Raw genomic sequence first — 18659 nt, forward strand, 5'->3', positions numbered from 1 at the left:
CCGCCCCCAAGCCAACGGATCATGCACGCAACCTGGGCTTCATCCTGGACTCCTCGCTCACGATGACCAACCAAGCAAGCCAACGCCGTCTCGTCATCCTGCTTCAACACTCTGCGCATGCTCCGAAAGATCTTCCGGTGGATCCCCATCTAAACCAGGAAGACGGTCAGCCAGGCCCTCGTCACCAGCTGACTGGACTACGGGAACACCCTCTATGCGGGAACCACAGCCAAACTCCAGAAAAGACTCCAGCGCATACAGAACGCCTCTGCACGACTCATCCTAGACATCCCCCGCCACAGCCACATCTCCGCCCATCTGAAAGACCTGCACTGGCTCCCAGTCAGCAAGAGGATCACGTTCAGACTCCTCACCCACGCTCACAAAGCTCTCCACGACATGGGCCCCAAATACCTCAACATCAACAGCCGCCTCACATTCTACACACCCACTCGCCAGCTCCGTTCCGCCAGCCTCGCCCTCGCCACCGTCCCACGTATCCGCAGAGCCACCACCGGAGGAAGATCCTATTCCTACCTGGCGACCAAGACATGGAACTCCCTCCCCACCCACCTACGGCTGACCCAGGACCACCTCTCCTTCCGGAAACAGCTCAAGACCTGGCTGTTCGAGCAATAGCGTCTCCCCCCTCCTCCCAGCGCCTTGAGACCCTTGCGGGTGAGTAGTGCGCTTTACAAATCTGTTGATTGATTGATTGATTGAGACTCCACGATGCCAGCATCCGCGACAAGGCCCTCAACTGGATATGCTCTTTCCTCACCTGCAGAAGTCAGCGAGTCAGACTGCCGCCCTACATCTCGGAACAGACAGAGACCAATTGTGGAGTGCCCCAGGGCTCCTCCCTCAGCCCCACCCTCTTCAACATCTACATGGCCCCCTTCGCAACCATCGTCAGGCACCATGGGCTCAACATTGTCTCATACGCACACGACACCCAGCTTATCCTCTCCCTCACCAATGAACCCAACAACACCAAACACAACTTCCAAGAAGGGATGAAAGTCGACACCACCTGGATGAAGAACAGCTGCCTGAAAGTCAACTCAGAGAAAACAGAGTTTCTCATCCTGGGACTTCACCCCTTCTAGTTGGGACGACTCCTGGTGGCCCCCCGCCCTCAGAAATCCACCCACACTGACAGACCACAAACAGAACCTCGGAATCAAACTAGACTCTGCTCACAGTGAACCGCTACATCAACACCGTATCATTGACCTGCTTCAACACCCTCCGCATGCTTTGAAAGATGTTCAGATGGATCCCATCCGAATCCAGAAAAACTGTCACAGACTCTCTCATCAGTAGCAGACTGGACTACAGCAACGCTCTCTATGCCGGAATCAACAAGAAACTCCTACGCAGACTACAGACCGTCCAGAACGCCCCAGCCAGACTGATCCTCAGCATCCCCCGCCACAGCCACATCACCCAACACCTCAGCGATCTCCACTGGCTCCCAGTTGAAAGAGGAATAACCTTCAAACTCCTCACCCACGCATACAAGGCCCTTCACAACACCAGACCAACATACCTGAACAACTGCTTTTCCTTCCACGCACCCAAACGACACCTCCGATCATCCGACCACTGTCCTGTGCATCTACAAAGCCAGAACAGGAGGAAACTCCTTGTCCTACTTTGCTGCCAAGGCCTGGAACGACCACCCCCTCGACCTCCGGCAAGCCCCCACACTGCAGCAGTTCAGGAAGGACTTCAAGACCTGGCTCTTCGGATGACCCCAGAGCCTTGAGACCCTCGCGGGTGACTAGTTGCACTTTATCAACCCTGAATGATTGATTGATTGATTGGGAAACATTGATTAAGAAACACTGTATAAAATAGTGTACAGATGGCACTGAACTCCCGCCAGACTGCATGTTATGAACAACACACTCTGGGCTATGCTGGAGATAATGTGGAGGCGCAGACAGGATTCTACACATCCCATGGTTATGCCCCAAGATCGCAAGTTTTTCGTCACCGACCTCTGCCAGAAGGGAAATTGAGGATATGGCCCTGATGGATAGTGCAGCCTGTGTTTTACTAGAAGCCACAAAAAGAGAATTTCCCATGGGTGATTGGTGCACTTTACAAATAGACATAACATAATATAACATATTAGCAACCAAAGAAACAATCGTGGGGCTATGGGGCAGGGCTGTTTTCCCACAAGGTAACACTGGGTACAGAAGATATGACAACTGATAGTCATTGAGAAAATTGCATATGAATTGAAGGACGAATAGAATAAATTTGTGAAACACAGGAACTCAGTCCCGAGGTATTTGAATAAAGACTGATAAGATGACGGTCCCTGGGGCCCCTGGACCCGGGCAGGCATCTTTGTGACTCTGATTAGAACTGTATTTTTTGGATGGCCCTGTGTGACTCTTCATAGCAAACTGCATAGTGAGAGTTGACCCAAGTGAAGGAGAAGGAGGGGAGGAGGGTTTAGTTACGGTTCAGTTTTCTGGTGGGAATGCATGTCTTGTGTTAAAAGTAGGATGGGCCACCGACGTTCACCCCTAACACTGAGAACAGGCTGTGTCTGAGTGGTGTGATATACCACACAGTATGAACCCACTCCTGGGATTGCCAGGCTCTAACACAGAGAACAGGCTGTGTCTGAGTGGTGTGATATACCAAACAGTATGATCCCACTCCTGGGAGTGCCAGGCTCTAACACTGAGAACAGGCTGTGTCTGTGTGGTGTGATATACCACACAGTATGAACCCATTCCTGGGATTGCCAGGCTCTAACACTGAGAACAGGCTGTGTCTGTGCGGTGTGATATACCAAACAGTATGATCCCACTCCTGGGAGTGCCAGGCTCTAACACTGAGAACAGGCTGTGTCTGTGTGGTGTGATATACCACACAGTATGAACCCATTCCTGGGATTGCCAGGCTCTAACACTGAGAACAGGCTGTGTCTGTGTGGTGTGATATACCACACAGTATGAACCCACACCTGGGATTGCCAGGCTCTAACACTGAGAACAGGCTGTGTCTGAGTGGTGTGATATACCAAACAGTATGAACCCACTCCTGGGATTGCCAGGCTCTAACACTGAGAATAGGCTGTGTCTGTGCGGTGTGATATACCACACAGTATGAACCCACTCCTGGGAGTGCCAGGCTCTAACACTGAGAACAGGCTGTGTCTGTGCGGTGTGATATACCACACAGTATGAACCCACTGCTGGGAGTGCCAGGCTCTAACACTGAGAACAGGCTGTGTCTGTGCGGTGTGATATACCACACAGTATGAACCCACTCCTGGGAGTGACAGGCTCTAGCACTGAGAACAGGCTGTGTCTGTGCGGTGTGATATACCACACAGGATGAACCCACTCCTGGGAGTGCCAGGCTCTAACACTGAGAACAGGCTGTGTCTGTGTCGTGTGATATACCACACAGTATGAACCCACACCTGGGATTGCCAGGCTCTAACACTGAGAACAGGCTGTGTCTGTGCGGTGTGATATACCACACAGTATGAACCCACTCCGGGGAGTGCCAGGCTCTAACACTGAGAACAGGCTGTGTCTGTGCGGTGTGATATACCACACAGTATGAACCCACTCCTGGGAGTGCCAGGCTCTAACACTGAGAACAGGCTGTGTCTGTGCGGTGTGATATACCACACAGTATGAACCCACTCCTGGGAGTGCCAGGCTCTAACACTGAGAACAGGCTGTGTCTGTGCGGTGTGATATACCACACAGTATGAACCCACTCCTGGGAGTGCCAGGCTCTAACACTGAGAACAGGCTGTGTCTGTGCGGTGTGATATACCACACAGTATGAACCCACTCCTGGGAGTGCCAGGCTCTAACACTGAGAACAGGCTGTGTCTGTGCGGTGTGATATACCACACAGTATGAACCCACTCCTGGGAGTGCCAGGCTCTAACACTGAGAACAGGCTGTGTCTGTGCGGTGTGATATACCACACAGTATGAACCCACTGCTGGGAGTGCCAGGCTCTAACACTGAGAACAGGCTGTGTCTGTGCGGTGTGATATACCACACAGTATAAACCCACTCCTGGGAGTGCCAGGCTCTAACACTGAGAACAGGCTGTGTCTGTGCGGTGTGATATACCACACAGTATGAACCCACTCCTGGGAGTGCCAGGCTGTAACACTGAGAACAGGCTGTGTATGTGCGGTGTGATATACCACACAGTATGAACCCACTCCTGGGAGTGCCAGGCTCTAACACCGAGAACAGGCTGTGTCTGTGTGGTGTGATATACCACACAGTATGAACCCACTCCTGGGATTGCCAGGCTCTAACACTGAGAACAGGCTGTGTCTGTGCGGTGTGATATACCACACAGTATGAACCCACTCCTGGGAGTGCCAGGCTCTAACACTGAGAACAGGCTGTGTCTGAGTGGTGTGATATACCACACAGTGTGAACCCACTCCTGGGATTGCCAGGCTCTAACACTGAGAACAGGCTGTGTCTGAGTGGTGTGATATACCAAACAGTATGAACCCATTCATGGGAGTGACAGGCTCTAGCACTGAGAACAGGCTGTGTCTGTGTGGTGTGATATACCACACAGTATGAACCCACTCCTGGGAGTGCCAGGCTCTAACACTGAGAACAGGCTGTGTCTGTGTGGTGTGATATACCACACAGTATGAACCCATTCATGGGAGTGACAGGCTCTAACACTGAGAACAGGCTGTGTCTGTGCGGTGTGATATACCACACAGTATGAACCCACTCCTGGGAGTGCCAGGCTCTAACACTGAGAACAGGCTGTGTCTGTGCGGTGTGATATACCACACAGTATGAACCCACTGCTGGGAGTGCCAGGCTCTAACACTGAGAACAGGCTGTGTCTGTGCGGTGTGATATACCACACAGTATGAACCCACTCCTGGGAGTGCCAGGCTCTAACACTGAGAACAGGCTGTGTCTGTGCGGTGTGATATACCACACAGTATGAACCCACTCCTGGGAGTGCCAGGCTCTAACACTGAGAACAGGCTGTGTCTGTGTGGTGTGATATACCACACAGTATGAACCCATTCATGGGAGTGACAGGCTCTAGCACTGAGAACAGGCTGTGTATGTGCGGTGTGATATACCACACAGTATGAACCCACTCCTGGGAGTGCCAGGCTCTAACACCGAGAACAGGCTGTGTCTGTGTGGTGTGATATACCACACAGTATGAACCCACTCCTGGGATTGCCAGGCTCTAACACTGAGAACAGGCTGTGTCTGTGCGGTGTGATATACCACACAGTATGAACCCACTCCTGGGAGTGCCAGGCTCTAACACTGAGAACAGGCTGTGTCTGAGTGGTGTGATATACCAAACAGTATGATCCCACTCCTGGGAGTGCCAGGCTCTAACACTGAGAACAGGCTGTGTCTGTGTGGTGTGATATACCACACAGTATGAACCCACTCCTGGGATGGCCAGGCTCTAACACTGAGAACAGGCTGTGTCTGTGCGGTGTGATATACCACACAGTATGAACCCACTCCGGGGAGTGCCAGGCTCTAACACTGAGAACAGGCTGTGTCTGTGCGGTGTGATATACCACACAGTATGAACCCACTCCTGGGATGGCCAGGCTCTAACACTGAGAACAGGCTGTGTCTGTGCGGTGTGATATACCACACAGTATGAACCCACTCCGGGGAGTGCCAGGCTCTAACACTGAGAACAGGCTGTGTCTGTGCGGTGTGATATACCACACAGTATGAACCCACTCCTGGGAGTGCCAGGCTGGCTGGGCCGTGGATTCTTTGTATCAGTATGGTGAAGGTTTGTCAAACAGTATACTTAGAGCACAACACAACATGAAGACCCAGCATCATTTAACACTAGCACAACCTCCTGCAGAACACATTATACACCCTCTGTACAAACAAAGAGCACAGTGCACACGTGCCATATTGGGCAACAACCTGCTTCCAACAGCGCTTTATATATATCATCTTCCAAACAATATATGAGACAGAACATCTCACACACATCCAACATCACACATATTTACCACTTAGACCCCGACTGCGGTTGGCCCTGGAAATTCGTTTAGGGAGCAAAGTCCCCTTTGCAGCGAAAATACCAAATGTGCCTCACCCAGGGTTTTCCTTACTTCCTGGCAGGCTAACTGCACGCAGTTGGTTGAGTGCATGGCCAGACTATTTGCAACTGTGCATAATTCCCCAATCAAAAAGCTGCAGAGCGAAATCAGGTGCAAATTTTAAACCCAGTAAATGTAGCCCGCTACAATTGCGGTATTTAATGGGTGCACAGTTTGCATCCACGCTTCATACTGGACATTTAATCGAACCACTAGGCTGAAAACAGCAGTCAATCATGCCATCAATGCTTACGACCAGGCAATAGTACACAGCTAAAAACGACTTGTAACAACAACCCAACTCAGTCAAGATAGTCAGCAGATGGATATCAGGACTTACCAGATGCTTTCAGTTAGTTCATTCACATGTAAATTAACCGGGTACTATGGCAGGCAAGTAACTCAGTTATCATGTAAGTATGTTGGTTACACCTCCCCAAACTTATAATATACACAATTATCAACAGCAGAATATCAGATATCCTCAAACTGCCTCAAATTTACCACCAGAATGCAGTCTGAGCTGGAACTCTCAATACTTGGGAAAGTAGGTACCGAACCTGATTGGCACGGTAAAGTACACACCAATGGAAGAATATGTGCCCTATATATACTCACAAAACAACATACCCTCTTAACCAGCCACCACCATACCTTGGGCCAGTAATACTTCATTCCACCCATCTCCCCACACTACTGTATTGTCAGTAACTCTACCTTCCATCCAACTATAAATGATCTTTGCTAGTAAAAATTCCTTTTCACCTATCAACCCATCCAAAGCAACTTCCAGAAAACCCTCGTCCAGGTCACTTCTCCGTTGCTAAAGCAAATAAAAATTCCTTCCACACAGCTATCCCCCGTGCCTCTACTGGAAGCCATCCTACCTACAAATTATTAAAACCATTTCACACATCCATGTTATTTTCATGTTACTTTACTTACTGGTTGCCATAATGGTTTCCCCTGTGCGCTACTGCAGGGCTGAAGGGATATAATTTTGTGTGATGTGGCATCCATGACCACCTGCGCATTTGTATAACTACCAGCCCTATCAGAGCTGGGTATAGCTGCCACCTATATATGCAACTTCCATGCAGGGACAGATTAAACCCTATTGAGACCCCTAGGCAGTCGCAATTTCATGGCCCCCCTCGTAAATGATCTCCTAATACCCAAATGCACCAGATTTGTGTGCAAACTGACAGCTGACAGAAGATGAGCTTTTTAAGAGTCGAACTGTTATGTGGATCTGATGTCTGGTTTATTAACTTAAAGTTGTATTTTGATCCATTGTCGCGGGGCATCTAAAAGGAGTGGGGCCCATAGGCTGGTGCCTACTTCGCCTATTTGGTAATCCGGAACTGCTTCCAAATCACAGTGGTTTGTTTATTTGTACCTGACAAAGGTATTCTTCAGTTAAGTAATGACACAAATCTTGGTGGTTCCAACACGGTGTACTTAACACATGGCTGAATTTGTTTTCTCTCCCCAATAATACAGTACCTGTCCAACTGTTTGCACAGAGCTGTGCAGCGTGATCATTGTTTATATGTAGGCTTTCCTGTTTTCAGTTTCTATTTTTGGTAAATTCCAGTGGGGTTTTTTCAGTGTTTTCAAGTGATTTCTATACCTTAAAAAAACAGTGGTTATCAGTGGTTACACATTTTCGCGCGATTAAAAACTATAGAAACAGTGTTTTTCCCGTGTTTATGGAACGTTTTGCTTTTATTATTGCTTGCTTTCTGCACAGATAGCGCATGGTATATAGATAGTGTAAGTATATTGTGTATGTGGTCCAAATAGATTTTTGCAAATTAAACTTATTGTTGTACACCATACAATACTTCTTCAGTGAGTCTTTGGTTATGTGCACTCGCTCTTTCCTTCTCATATAAACTTCTGTGAAAAGGCCCTCTCAACATTGACACTTGAGATGGGCAGAGCCAAAATAGCCAGTACGCAATTTGTTAAATCTGGCCACTGGTATAGCTTTCCATGCCAATACTGGTTCACTTGAAGATTGCGATACTCAGGGCAGGGTCTTCAGTATTTGCACTGATCTGGACGCTTATACCCTCAGAGTTATTGAAGGGGTCAAAAATGAGGCAGCACTTTTGAACTATGTAGGAAATTCCCCTTTACAGAAGGGATCTAGAACAGAGTACCACAGTGAGGTTTCATTGACTTCAAATGTCATTGGTGGTGAAGGGACATTTCTATGCATCATTGCAAGCCATTTTTCATACATTGTAAAACAAAAGTTCCTGAATTGCTCTTCACCATTGCTTTGGAACATGTTACAGTGCCAAAGTCACTAAAGGTGTCACCCAGCCTACTCTCAAGGAGATGTTTCACATCTACACCAATTATGCTGAACACTTGGCAGACAAGGGTGTTTTCAGACTCTAGTTTTTATTATGTCCACTACAGCAGTTATGTTTTCCTGTAAAAATCTAAAAATCTAAGATGCAGTAGAGTGTACTTTGTTTCACACCACTATCAATATGCGACCAAAGATCCTCACATTTCTTGCCACTGGCATCATCACTCAGCAAACATTCTGTAAACGGTTGCCGCATGGATAATATACCATTCATAGCCACTTGGACTGAGAACCATCAGCTAAGGGACACAGTTGGGATGACTCTTTCTTTGATGCCGCATAAAGCACCAAATGATAAATATTTGGGTTTTAGTTCCTGTGCATAAGAAAACAGTGAACCAGAATGGACTAAAATGTCAATAGCATTCCTCATTAACTCTGAAGATTGTAAAGATGCTTTCGGCATACCATCTAACAAGTGGCAAGGATCTCTTACAGGGAAGCACTTCAGCTCAGGTTTCAATTTTGACAGGTCATCACAAAGCTTTTTCATATACATAGCTGAATCACTGCAAATACAAACAATATCACTCCAATCTTTGTTGAACTTGGAAGGAACCTTTTTTGCAGAGCATTCCAAGTGACACTGCATTCCGTGTTTTCCAAAAGTCTGGTGTCATGTTTTAACCACTATCCCAGATGCTTGGTGACAGCGCTCTTTTCACATATACTTGTCACTATACCTTGCATTGAATGTTTAAAGCCTGAGGTGTTGGCAATTCACCTATTATCCATATTGATGCAAATTACCACCCAATTTCCCTTCTTCCCTTTCTTGCTAAGGTGCTGGAGGCTCATGTTGCCAACTGCTTGTCCAATTTTATAGAGACATCTAACTGCCTTGATCCACATGAGGCGGGCTTTCGCCCAGCCCATTCAACTGAGGCGGTGGTAATGGCAGTATTGGACACCCTTAGGGACTCAGCAGACAATCGCATTCCACAGGCCCTGGTGCTCCTGGATTTGTCAGCCGCATTCGACACGGTCGATCATACCATCTTGACCGACCGTGTCTCTCAGGCTGGCATCCGGGGCACGGCAGCCGGTTGGCTGAGGTCCTTTCTAGTAAATCGTTCCCAGGCAGTCCACCTGGGTAACCTAGCGGGCACTAAGCAGGCCATTACTTGCGGTGTACCCCAGGGTTCGTCCCTGTCACCCCTCCTGTTTAACCTCTATATCTCCCCTTTAATCCAAGCTCTTAGAGATAAACAGGTAACGGTGCTGAACTACGCGGATGACCTACAGCTCCTATTCACAATTGACAACTCAGATACGTCCATCTCCTTCTTCCAATCAATAATGAGGTTCATCCAAGCTTGGATGAACGAAAATCATCTGAAATTGAACCCAGGAAAAACCGAGCTGGTCCTGACGGGGGACAGCGCTAAATACTGGGGCCCACAGTATTGGCCAACAGAAATGGGTCAAGCTCCGATCCCTTCATCTTCGGCAAAGACGCTTGGTATCACCCTAAACAGTGACCTCTCTTTAAAAACGCAAGTAGGCCAGGTGATATCCAAGTGCCTCTTTCAAATGAGAAAAATCCGGAAGGTTCGCCGTCTTTTGACCCACGAAGCCCTGATACAGGTGGTGATCGCAATCGTGATTTCCCACATAGACTACGCTAACTCGATATATCTGGGCCTCCCCCAGTTCCTTCTGAAACGACTTCAGATGGTGCAGAATCAGGCAGCAAAACTGATTTTGAACCAGCCTAGATGGCATTCTGCCACCCCTCTTTTGAAAGATCTTCACTGGCTCCCGGTCGCCCAACGCTGTACCTTCAAAGTCAGTTGTATGATTTTTAAAGCGCTCCACTGTAAAAGCCCCACCTTCATCACAAAACTCATTATAAAGTATGCCCCGTCCCGTAGCCTTCGCTCAGCCCAACAATGCCTTTTACAAATCCCATCCTTTAAACGTAAACGCTCGGGTGGCTGCAGATTTGGCACCTTGGCACCCCGTCTGTGGAATGCCCTCCCCCTTGAGATCCGGCTATGCCCCAACCTCATATCATTCAGGAAATCCCTAAAGACCTGGCTTTATCAACAAGCCTACTACTAACTCCGCTGGCTTCCTACTCTGACTGTTCTCGGTCTCTACAGCGCCAGGAAACCAATCGGTGTCAGTGCGCTATACAAATCATTGTTAACATAACATAACATAACATTGACTCACTAGAAACTGGGGTCTGATGCATTAAGGGTTTTTACCCATTCTCTGTGGGTAAATGTGATGCCACATATTAGGAAAGATTTTTATAAAACCAGCCATTTTATCTATCAGTGAAAGAATCAAACGCAGCCAAAATATCAGATATGATTTTGATTATTCCTGATTCTCGACAGTTCATAAAACAATTAAACAAGACCTAAAACATGCTTCTAAATCCTGCATCTTTAGACCTGAGACCACAAAACTGAAAAAAACCAAAAGGAAGCAGAAACAATATTTTAGTGGCATCCCTAAACAACAACACTCAAGCAGAATAAGGTTAGCCCAGACTTTCTTACTGCTAGCTTGTATAACAGAGTTACATTGTATTGGCCCCTTCAGGAAGAAAGAAACGACTCTTTAACTCTCTTTTTCCTTTCTTTGAATGGCATTTAGTTTGTGGTTGTACAGGTGTTTTTTCAGTGTTTATATATTTTCACTGGTGAAGGCTATTTTTCTATCAGGGGGGTTTTATCAGTTATTATAGGTTTAGGCCTAACACCGGTCAGCCTATTTATATGTTATATTCTCCATGACTTTTCTTCCTAGCCCTTTCACCCGGACCTTTTCCCTGCCCTGCTTTTTAGGTCTGGCCTATTGGCAAAACGTTGTAAGTGTTCGGTGTTCCCAAAACGACTCCTGTCAAGAAGAACAATTGATGCAGGTTGTTGCCAGGGAAAATGGGGTGACACTGCAGTCACAACAGGAGAGAGGAAGGGCGAGTTCGAGAGGAGGTTGCCAATGCCAGGAAACCAAAGAGGGGTGGACCAGTCTTGTACCCAATGAGGTGTGATTGATGGGTGTGTGACATGACAACACAACAGTGGAACATGGGGGGGAGAGGCAAGAGGGAAGCAGGCTGAGAATCCAGACAGAGGAAGGTATGGCGAAGTAAAGTACTTACAGTACCTTTGGTGGTGCATAACTATGCCCAAAAATGGGACTTTCTAGACAAGGTGAAACTTATTTCATTTGTAAATGTTTGTTCACTCTGATTCTCCTGTTTTTTATTCTTTTGCCAATCTTTCTTTGCTCTTGGCTCATTCCATCATCTTCCTATTTTGCTCACACCTGCTAGTTAACCCTGCTGTTACCCCCTTAACTATTGTGCCTTACTATCTCTTATCCCTAATTCAATCCCTTCCCACTGTCCTTCTTATTCTTCACATTTACTTAGGCCTCTCCAGCTCTTACCAATATTTTTAGATGTCTTAGAGAAAGCTACAGCTGTGTCGCCAGCCTCATATAAACAAAAACAAATACTAAATAAAAAATACACTTATATTTACAAAAAGGAGTTCTGGGTCACTGTCATTCACATTTTGCGTCTTTCTACCAAAGCATACAGCATGGCAATTGATCAGCCCACTCCAGCCATTGGCTCTCTTGCATTGTGAGTGACAGCATTTAACCCAATCACATGCGTGCATCCTCCTAATGAGAAGTATCCTTCAGTGCTAGGGCTGGAGGGACAATAATTTGCCAATATTTATTTTCATTCTTTAGCCTTTTTTCATGTTTTTTAAGCAAAGCCAACAGTGCAATTTCCGTGAGCCAAAAAGATTTTTTTCCTGTGTTCGTCATTAGAACTGAAAAGGGTTTCAATATCCATTTCACATACGCTTGCTTGGTACCAAGCCCCCGTAGTCTTCTTTAAAATTATCTGTGATGGTTATATATTTTTTTTAATTTCATTGTTTTTGGAAGCACACGGTCGCCACAGGTAGGTGGCATGTTTTCCTTTTTAGCATTTATTTTTATTTTTGTTGCATATGTTAGAAACAAAAAATAATAACTGTTGCACCACCAGACCTATTGGCTTTACCCATGCATGGTATTATTTATTACATTATCAGGTGAGTCAGATTAAGATCTCAGCAGAGAATTTCCCCAGATGGGTTTACTCTTGTCATTGAATGTCAGATAATGCATACAGTATTCCACAATATGTTTTGTCTAAGAAATGCCCATAAAAGATTCCATATCCCCCCCAAAAAAACAGATCCCAGCAGAAAGATGGGTCAAACACTGTGCTTAGCCGCCATGAATCACCGTAGTGAGCTACAGGATTTTTAGGTCTCGCTGGCGTTGCAGCGCGAAGCGCTGCCGCCAACGAGAACTATTGTTGCCGTGATGCCTCTCAAGGGAGACAGACCTGGGCACACGCAGCGATCGGGGTCTGTGGACGCGCTTCTGAGACGCACTTGCGCAGACGCACACGCACACACACAGACATGCGCGCGCACACACCCCGCCGCTGCCGACCCCCCTCACCGCATCCGCGGCTGCCTAACGCGCGCGCACACACCTCGCCACCGCCGCCGCCCCCCCTGTACAATGGGCAGTCATTACCTGCTTCTTGTGTGAATCCCTGTAGCACTTGAGTGATTTTCATGCATGACGTCACAGGCCTGTGTTGAAGTCTTTCAAGCGGGTCCAGTAATTAGAAGTGACTTTAAGTCAAGCCTACCGCGAGAAGAACAGGGTCAGGCTGACACCCGGGAAGCTAGAAATCATTCGGCACCTGCTATTCTCAGAATACATTCCTCTTCTCAGTGCTGTCAAAGCATAGGCTTTCTTAAGCATCTCACACGCCCAGCAAAGATGAACACTTCCTGCTACACGTGCGAAAATGTTGTTTTCATTCTTCTCTCTAATTATTTTCAGATCAGCTTCTCACATGATGCTGCAGTTGTCACGTTTGCTTCTTCCACGTCCCTGTATTTAGTTGTGTTTCGTCACCCAGCATTCGATGGTAGCAGCTGCTGTAAATAGAGCAGGCTGAAGTAGCGTCTTGGTGTTTTTTTTCTACGTACTTACGTCATTGGCAACATCAGACGGAAGCGTGTGTGTGTCATAAGTAAAGTTGCCTCCTTCGCAGAACTGTAATTGCGGAAAGCGACGCACGCGTGAAAGGAGTGGAATGTTTTGGGTGGGTACGTATAAGTAATTCACTGTAGAAATCAGCTGACGGCATCTTCTAATAACACCTTATAGGTGATGAATGTGTTTGATGACCTCAACCTTATATAATGAGATTAAAATATTACGTATACCTCGGACTACGTGGGGCCGAGCACACACACCTGTGCCAAGTTCCTGGTAATTTGAAATTGAAGCATGCTGAGGCAGGGTGTAAACCCTCCGAGTGGGGAATGGATCATAATGTTATAGGTTTGCCTCTATCGAGGCTTCTTCAGTGTCAATATTGATTACTCTTTAAACTGGAGCTACACCGTTTGGTTAGTATCTACGAGTGCTCTGGCTATACTGAGGTTTTGCTTAATGACTGGGCTTGCAGAATTGCCTTTTCGAGCTAAACGTGTTTGATGAATTGGGGTGCAGTTTCAAGGCTGCCATGAGCCCTAATGCAAGAGAAATGTCTCTGATATTAGTTGGGCAGTGTAAGACAGCCAGAATTGGGGTGCAGTGGGCCCATCACACCCCTGCACACAGTTGAATTGCACGTGCTATAACAGCTATGCTAATGATACTGTTAACAGACCCTTCTCTGTTCTTGTTGTAAGCATTGTAATCCACAAATGATTTTCCAAATGTGTCCGAGATTTTCTTGTTCATTTTGTGAAAATGTGCTACCACCAGCGTGACTCGTTATGTTTCTGTGTTGGGTGGATCTGTTTACATCAGTGAGTTAAGGGGGACGGTTCTTGGTGTGTGATGGTTGAGACAAGAGGGCCATACAGAGCCTACTTGCCTTCTAGGCTTGTTTGCATGTTTATGGCCCGTCAGAAGTACATGGGTGTAAGACTGTTCATAGTAACGAGTAAGCCTGGGCAAAGCACTACGCTACGCTCGCGTAGTTTGCGAAGTTCGAGCTACTTCGCGCTACGCGAATTGCACGTAGCACAGTGCGAACACGCGTAGTGTAGTGTTGCGGTCATTTTTTGCTTGCTCACGGTCCTCAACGTCAAGTTGGCGACCACGAGCAAGCAAAATGACATCCCGGCTAGACTTTTTCCTTGTTCGCGATCAGCAACATCAAGTTGGCGATCGCGAGCATGGAAAATAAACCTCCCGGCGAGATTCCCAACGCGAGGAGGTCAGGTTTCTCATTGCGAGGGGTCACGTATGCTCGCGACCGCTCGCGATGAGAAACTATCAGTTCGCGTTGAGAAAGCTGCCGCTCGAGTAAAAATCTACTCGAGCAGCAGAAAACTACAGCTCGCACTGTGCAAGATGCCATTTTCAATGATTGCACAGTGCCGGTTGCTTGTCCGCACTGTGCAATCATTGAAACCGACATCTGGCACAGTGCGAACAAGGTACTACGCAGTTCGCGAAGTGCTACGCGTAGCTCGCGTAGTGCGAACTGCACTTTGCGTAGCTTCGCGAAGTGCTACTTCGCGAACTACGCCCAGGATTAGTAACGAGTGCCATTTTTTGCCATAGTAGACAATCAACATATATTTGTGCTGCCTTGGATGTATATTAAGCAAAAGACACACAATTGATGGCTAGATTCAAACTGGAACGGCATGGTGAGCAAAAAAAACGATGGATTTAGGCCCAGATCTCTGCACTGGGGTGAATGTATGACATTGTTCTGCATTCTGTTCATCAATTGTTCTTTTTGTATTTGTCACCCCGAGTGGGATGGGTATGCCCAGACGTGGGTCCCGTGCTCTCCATGTCACTGGAGTCAAGCTATCTTGGCTGATGAGAGCTGAAATCCCAAAACAGGTCCAAGGATGCTTGTTTACCAGTCGAGGGAGGACCTGGCCTGGCAGTTCGGGTTAGACTGTTCCCATTGGGCGCAGGGTCAAGACTGATTTGCATATGGTTGGGGCCAAACTGTAATGGCATGGTGAGCAAAAAAACAATGGATTTAGGCCCAGATCTCTCTACTCGGGTGAATGTATGACATTGTTCTGCATTCTGTCCATCAATTGTTGTTTTTGCATTTGTCACCCCGAGTGGGACGGGTATGCCCAGACGTGGGTCCCGTGCTCTCCATGCCACTGGAATCAAGTTATCCTGGCTGAAGAGGGGTGAAACCCCGAGACCTGGCTTGGCAGTGCGGGCTGGACTGTTCCCATGAGGCACAGGGTCAAGACTGATTTGCATATGGCTAGGTTCAAGCTGGAACGGCATGGTGAGCAAAACAAGCATTTGCAATGCAATAGGTCTCGCAGTTACACGAGTTAAAGCTATTGGCATTGTAAATGACAATGCCAATAGGCATTTTTATTTGCAATGTCAATAGCTCAAACTCGCATAAATGCGAGACCTAATGCATTGCAAATGCTTGTTTTATAAGTCGCGCAGAAGGCTGCCCTTCTTTCATATTTTTTAACTTTAGCCTTTATATCTTTTCAACCATTAAATTTCTCAGGCTCTCAGTGAGTCAGTGATGGGAGCAAAACACTCACCTGGTCTTCCCTCTGTCCATTTCAACAACAATATAACTTGCCTCACAGCCACTGTTCACTGTCTAACTTCCTATGAGAAACCTTTAAAACTTTATGGCATGGGGAGGCACATTTAAAAGAACAAAACCTAAAAGGGTGGCTGGCGATCACTAGCCTTTTAATAAAGCTAGCACTGGAATCAGCTGTGAGAAGAAAGCTGGGAAAACATTCCTTTGATAATGATAACTCCATGTAACATTGCCCATACTAGTAAATTTGCATCCCACGCAAGGCCAGCAGAGGTATGTGTGAATAAACACAGGGACACACTCAACATATGCAAAACACCTTTTCAGTCCACATGCCTGCATTTACATAAAGAGGACATGTTGTTGACAAAAGAAATGAAAAATACAAATGGAATCAAAAATCTACATTCGATCTTAGTAAAAAATAGCTGGGAAATTAATTGAGTATAAATTCCGAAGAGCAGTAATAGCACTCACAATGAGCCTAGTATTGGGAAAAAACATCCTTGACCCCTTCTTTTGATTGACTAGAACCAACCTCAAAAGCAAAACAGAAGCCTTATGCCTTTAGTGGCCAGGCAGAGTTTTGCTATGCCTAAAGAATGGTAAAATTGAGTAAAGGGGATGAACTTACCTCCAATGTCTAGGTCAACTTTATAATTCATGAAGTGGGTATGGAGCGTTCCCAAGGTGTGTTCGCCAACTCTAGAGCCGAAATCGAGACCGTCGGCATAGAGGAATGAAGAACTTATGTAGCCCGTGGCAGACACTTTGGCTTCAATCACTCCATTCTGGTAGAACATAAAGTCCCACACATAGTCATAGTTGATGAGTGTGGAAACGGCCCTGATTACCAGGACGGTACTAGGTAGACCACCGTAATACATAGAATGCAAGTTGGAATAGTGCCGCCTCAGAGGTATACCTGCATTCTGCTCAAAAATGCATATTGAGTTTTTGACAGTTTCTGGAGACTGGGATTCAATCATATGGTGGGTATCCACGTAGGTAGCTAGATAAGGGCAGTCCACTCCCCTGACCAGCTCATGCGCAAATCTTCCGATGCCAAAACTGCTGTCTATGTACCTGGTTACGAGTAAACCTGGAGCATTCGAACCATAGATTGCAATGGCCTCCTGCACACTCAGCTCGTAGACAACCCTCTCCCCCTGAAATCTTACATCAAAGAGTCGCAACCCAGAGTTGACGTGCTTTCCAAAGGCGAAGCTCCAGGACTGAAAGAAGACCTGGTTGTTTTTGACACTGTAACGTGGGCCGGTGGGCTCATATTGGAAAGGAGTATTTGCGGCGGTGCCCCCTAAAGGATTCATGGAAGCAATGTCCATTTCAGGTGGCACTTTACCCATTTTTTCAACCATCACTTTGCCTGTTTTATACTCCTCCTCCAGGTGAACCATATCGTTGAAATACTTGCCCTTGTAAAACACTCTGACCACTCTCCACTGGGAGACATCTAGACTTTGATGATCAACCAGGATTTCCAAGCCCACCGGGTGCAGGAAGAAGCCACTACCACTAACGTTATGGAAGAGGACAAACCACGTTCTGCGGTCCCCAGATCGGAACCCACGGGGGACCGTGGTGAGAGCAGCAAAGTTTGTCCCATCATAGTCATACGCATCTTTCAGGAAGGTAGGCGCCTTGGCAAACTCTTTCTGGTAGATCAAAGAGTACATTTCCATGTACTCTTTCCCAATCACAGGTCTGCGGAAGTAGGGGAGCTGGTCTTTGTACTTCTGCAGAGTGATGTCTGAGTGGTAAGTTGGGCGAGGCAGAGGGCCTACCACGTACTCCGTGATATTAGGTACTTGCTGTTTGCCGAAGAAGACCACCGCCAGCGCCTCTCTTTTGGGCTGTGGTCCTCTGTTGTCTAAGAAATTCAGGGCATCTTGCTTTTTGGGGAGCACGACATCGACGTAGTAAATGCAGTTGTCGGAGGGGTTCGCTTCCGCGGCGTCTACAAAGTCATCGCCAAGGTTCTGCTGAAGGTAACGCACCACCTGCGATAACTCTGTAGGGGTGAGGTCAGAAAAGATCACACCCTGGCCATCCTGCATTTCCTGTTGGCCAGTCTGCTTTTCCTGCTGGCCACTGTGTTTTTGGCCCCCGCACTCTTGCGCCTTGGCCCCTCCACCAGACAAGAGCACGCAGACCAGGGCTAAAATGGTGGCCAGTGCCAGGGCGAGCAGCACGAGCACGGCCTTAATATTCATGCCGGGGCAGTAGGCCCTGGGAGGAGAAGTGAGAACGGATGCTCCGGCGTCCTGCCCCGCGCGGCTGGAGTGGGTTTCCACTTCACGTGCCGCACATATAAAATGTGCAGGGGGGCGGCTGAGTTTCATCTGAGGATAAGAGACAGGCGAGGGGGGAATGAATGTGGCAAGCCAAAATGGGCGGGCTACTCTTTGTGGCATCCAAAAAAGGATTGCTTTCTTGGGATTCTGCACCGAGACAGCCGAGTGTCTTCAAGGCCGCCTCGAGCTGAGGGGGTTCATGTGAGG

At 47.3% G+C, this 18659-nt stretch overlaps 1 pseudogene across 1 annotated transcript in view; it reads right to left on the reverse strand.

Moving 5' to 3' along the window:
• Positions 1–18450, reverse strand: part of LOC146869328 (amine oxidase [copper-containing] 3-like) — an 84049-nt pseudogene extending 65599 nt beyond the window's left edge. Inside the window, exon 1 of the transcript XR_014980085.1 lies at positions 16772–18450. The product of XR_014980085.1 is annotated as an amine oxidase [copper-containing] 3-like (transcript). The remainder of the gene's footprint in view (positions 1–16771) is intronic.
• Between the last annotated feature and the right edge of the window lie 209 nt (positions 18451–18659).

The sequence above is a fragment of the Triturus cristatus genome, chromosome 1_1, assembly GCF_964204655.1.
Source record: "Triturus cristatus chromosome 1_1, aTriCri1.1, whole genome shotgun sequence".
Lineage (NCBI taxonomy): Eukaryota > Metazoa > Chordata > Amphibia > Caudata > Salamandridae > Triturus > Triturus cristatus.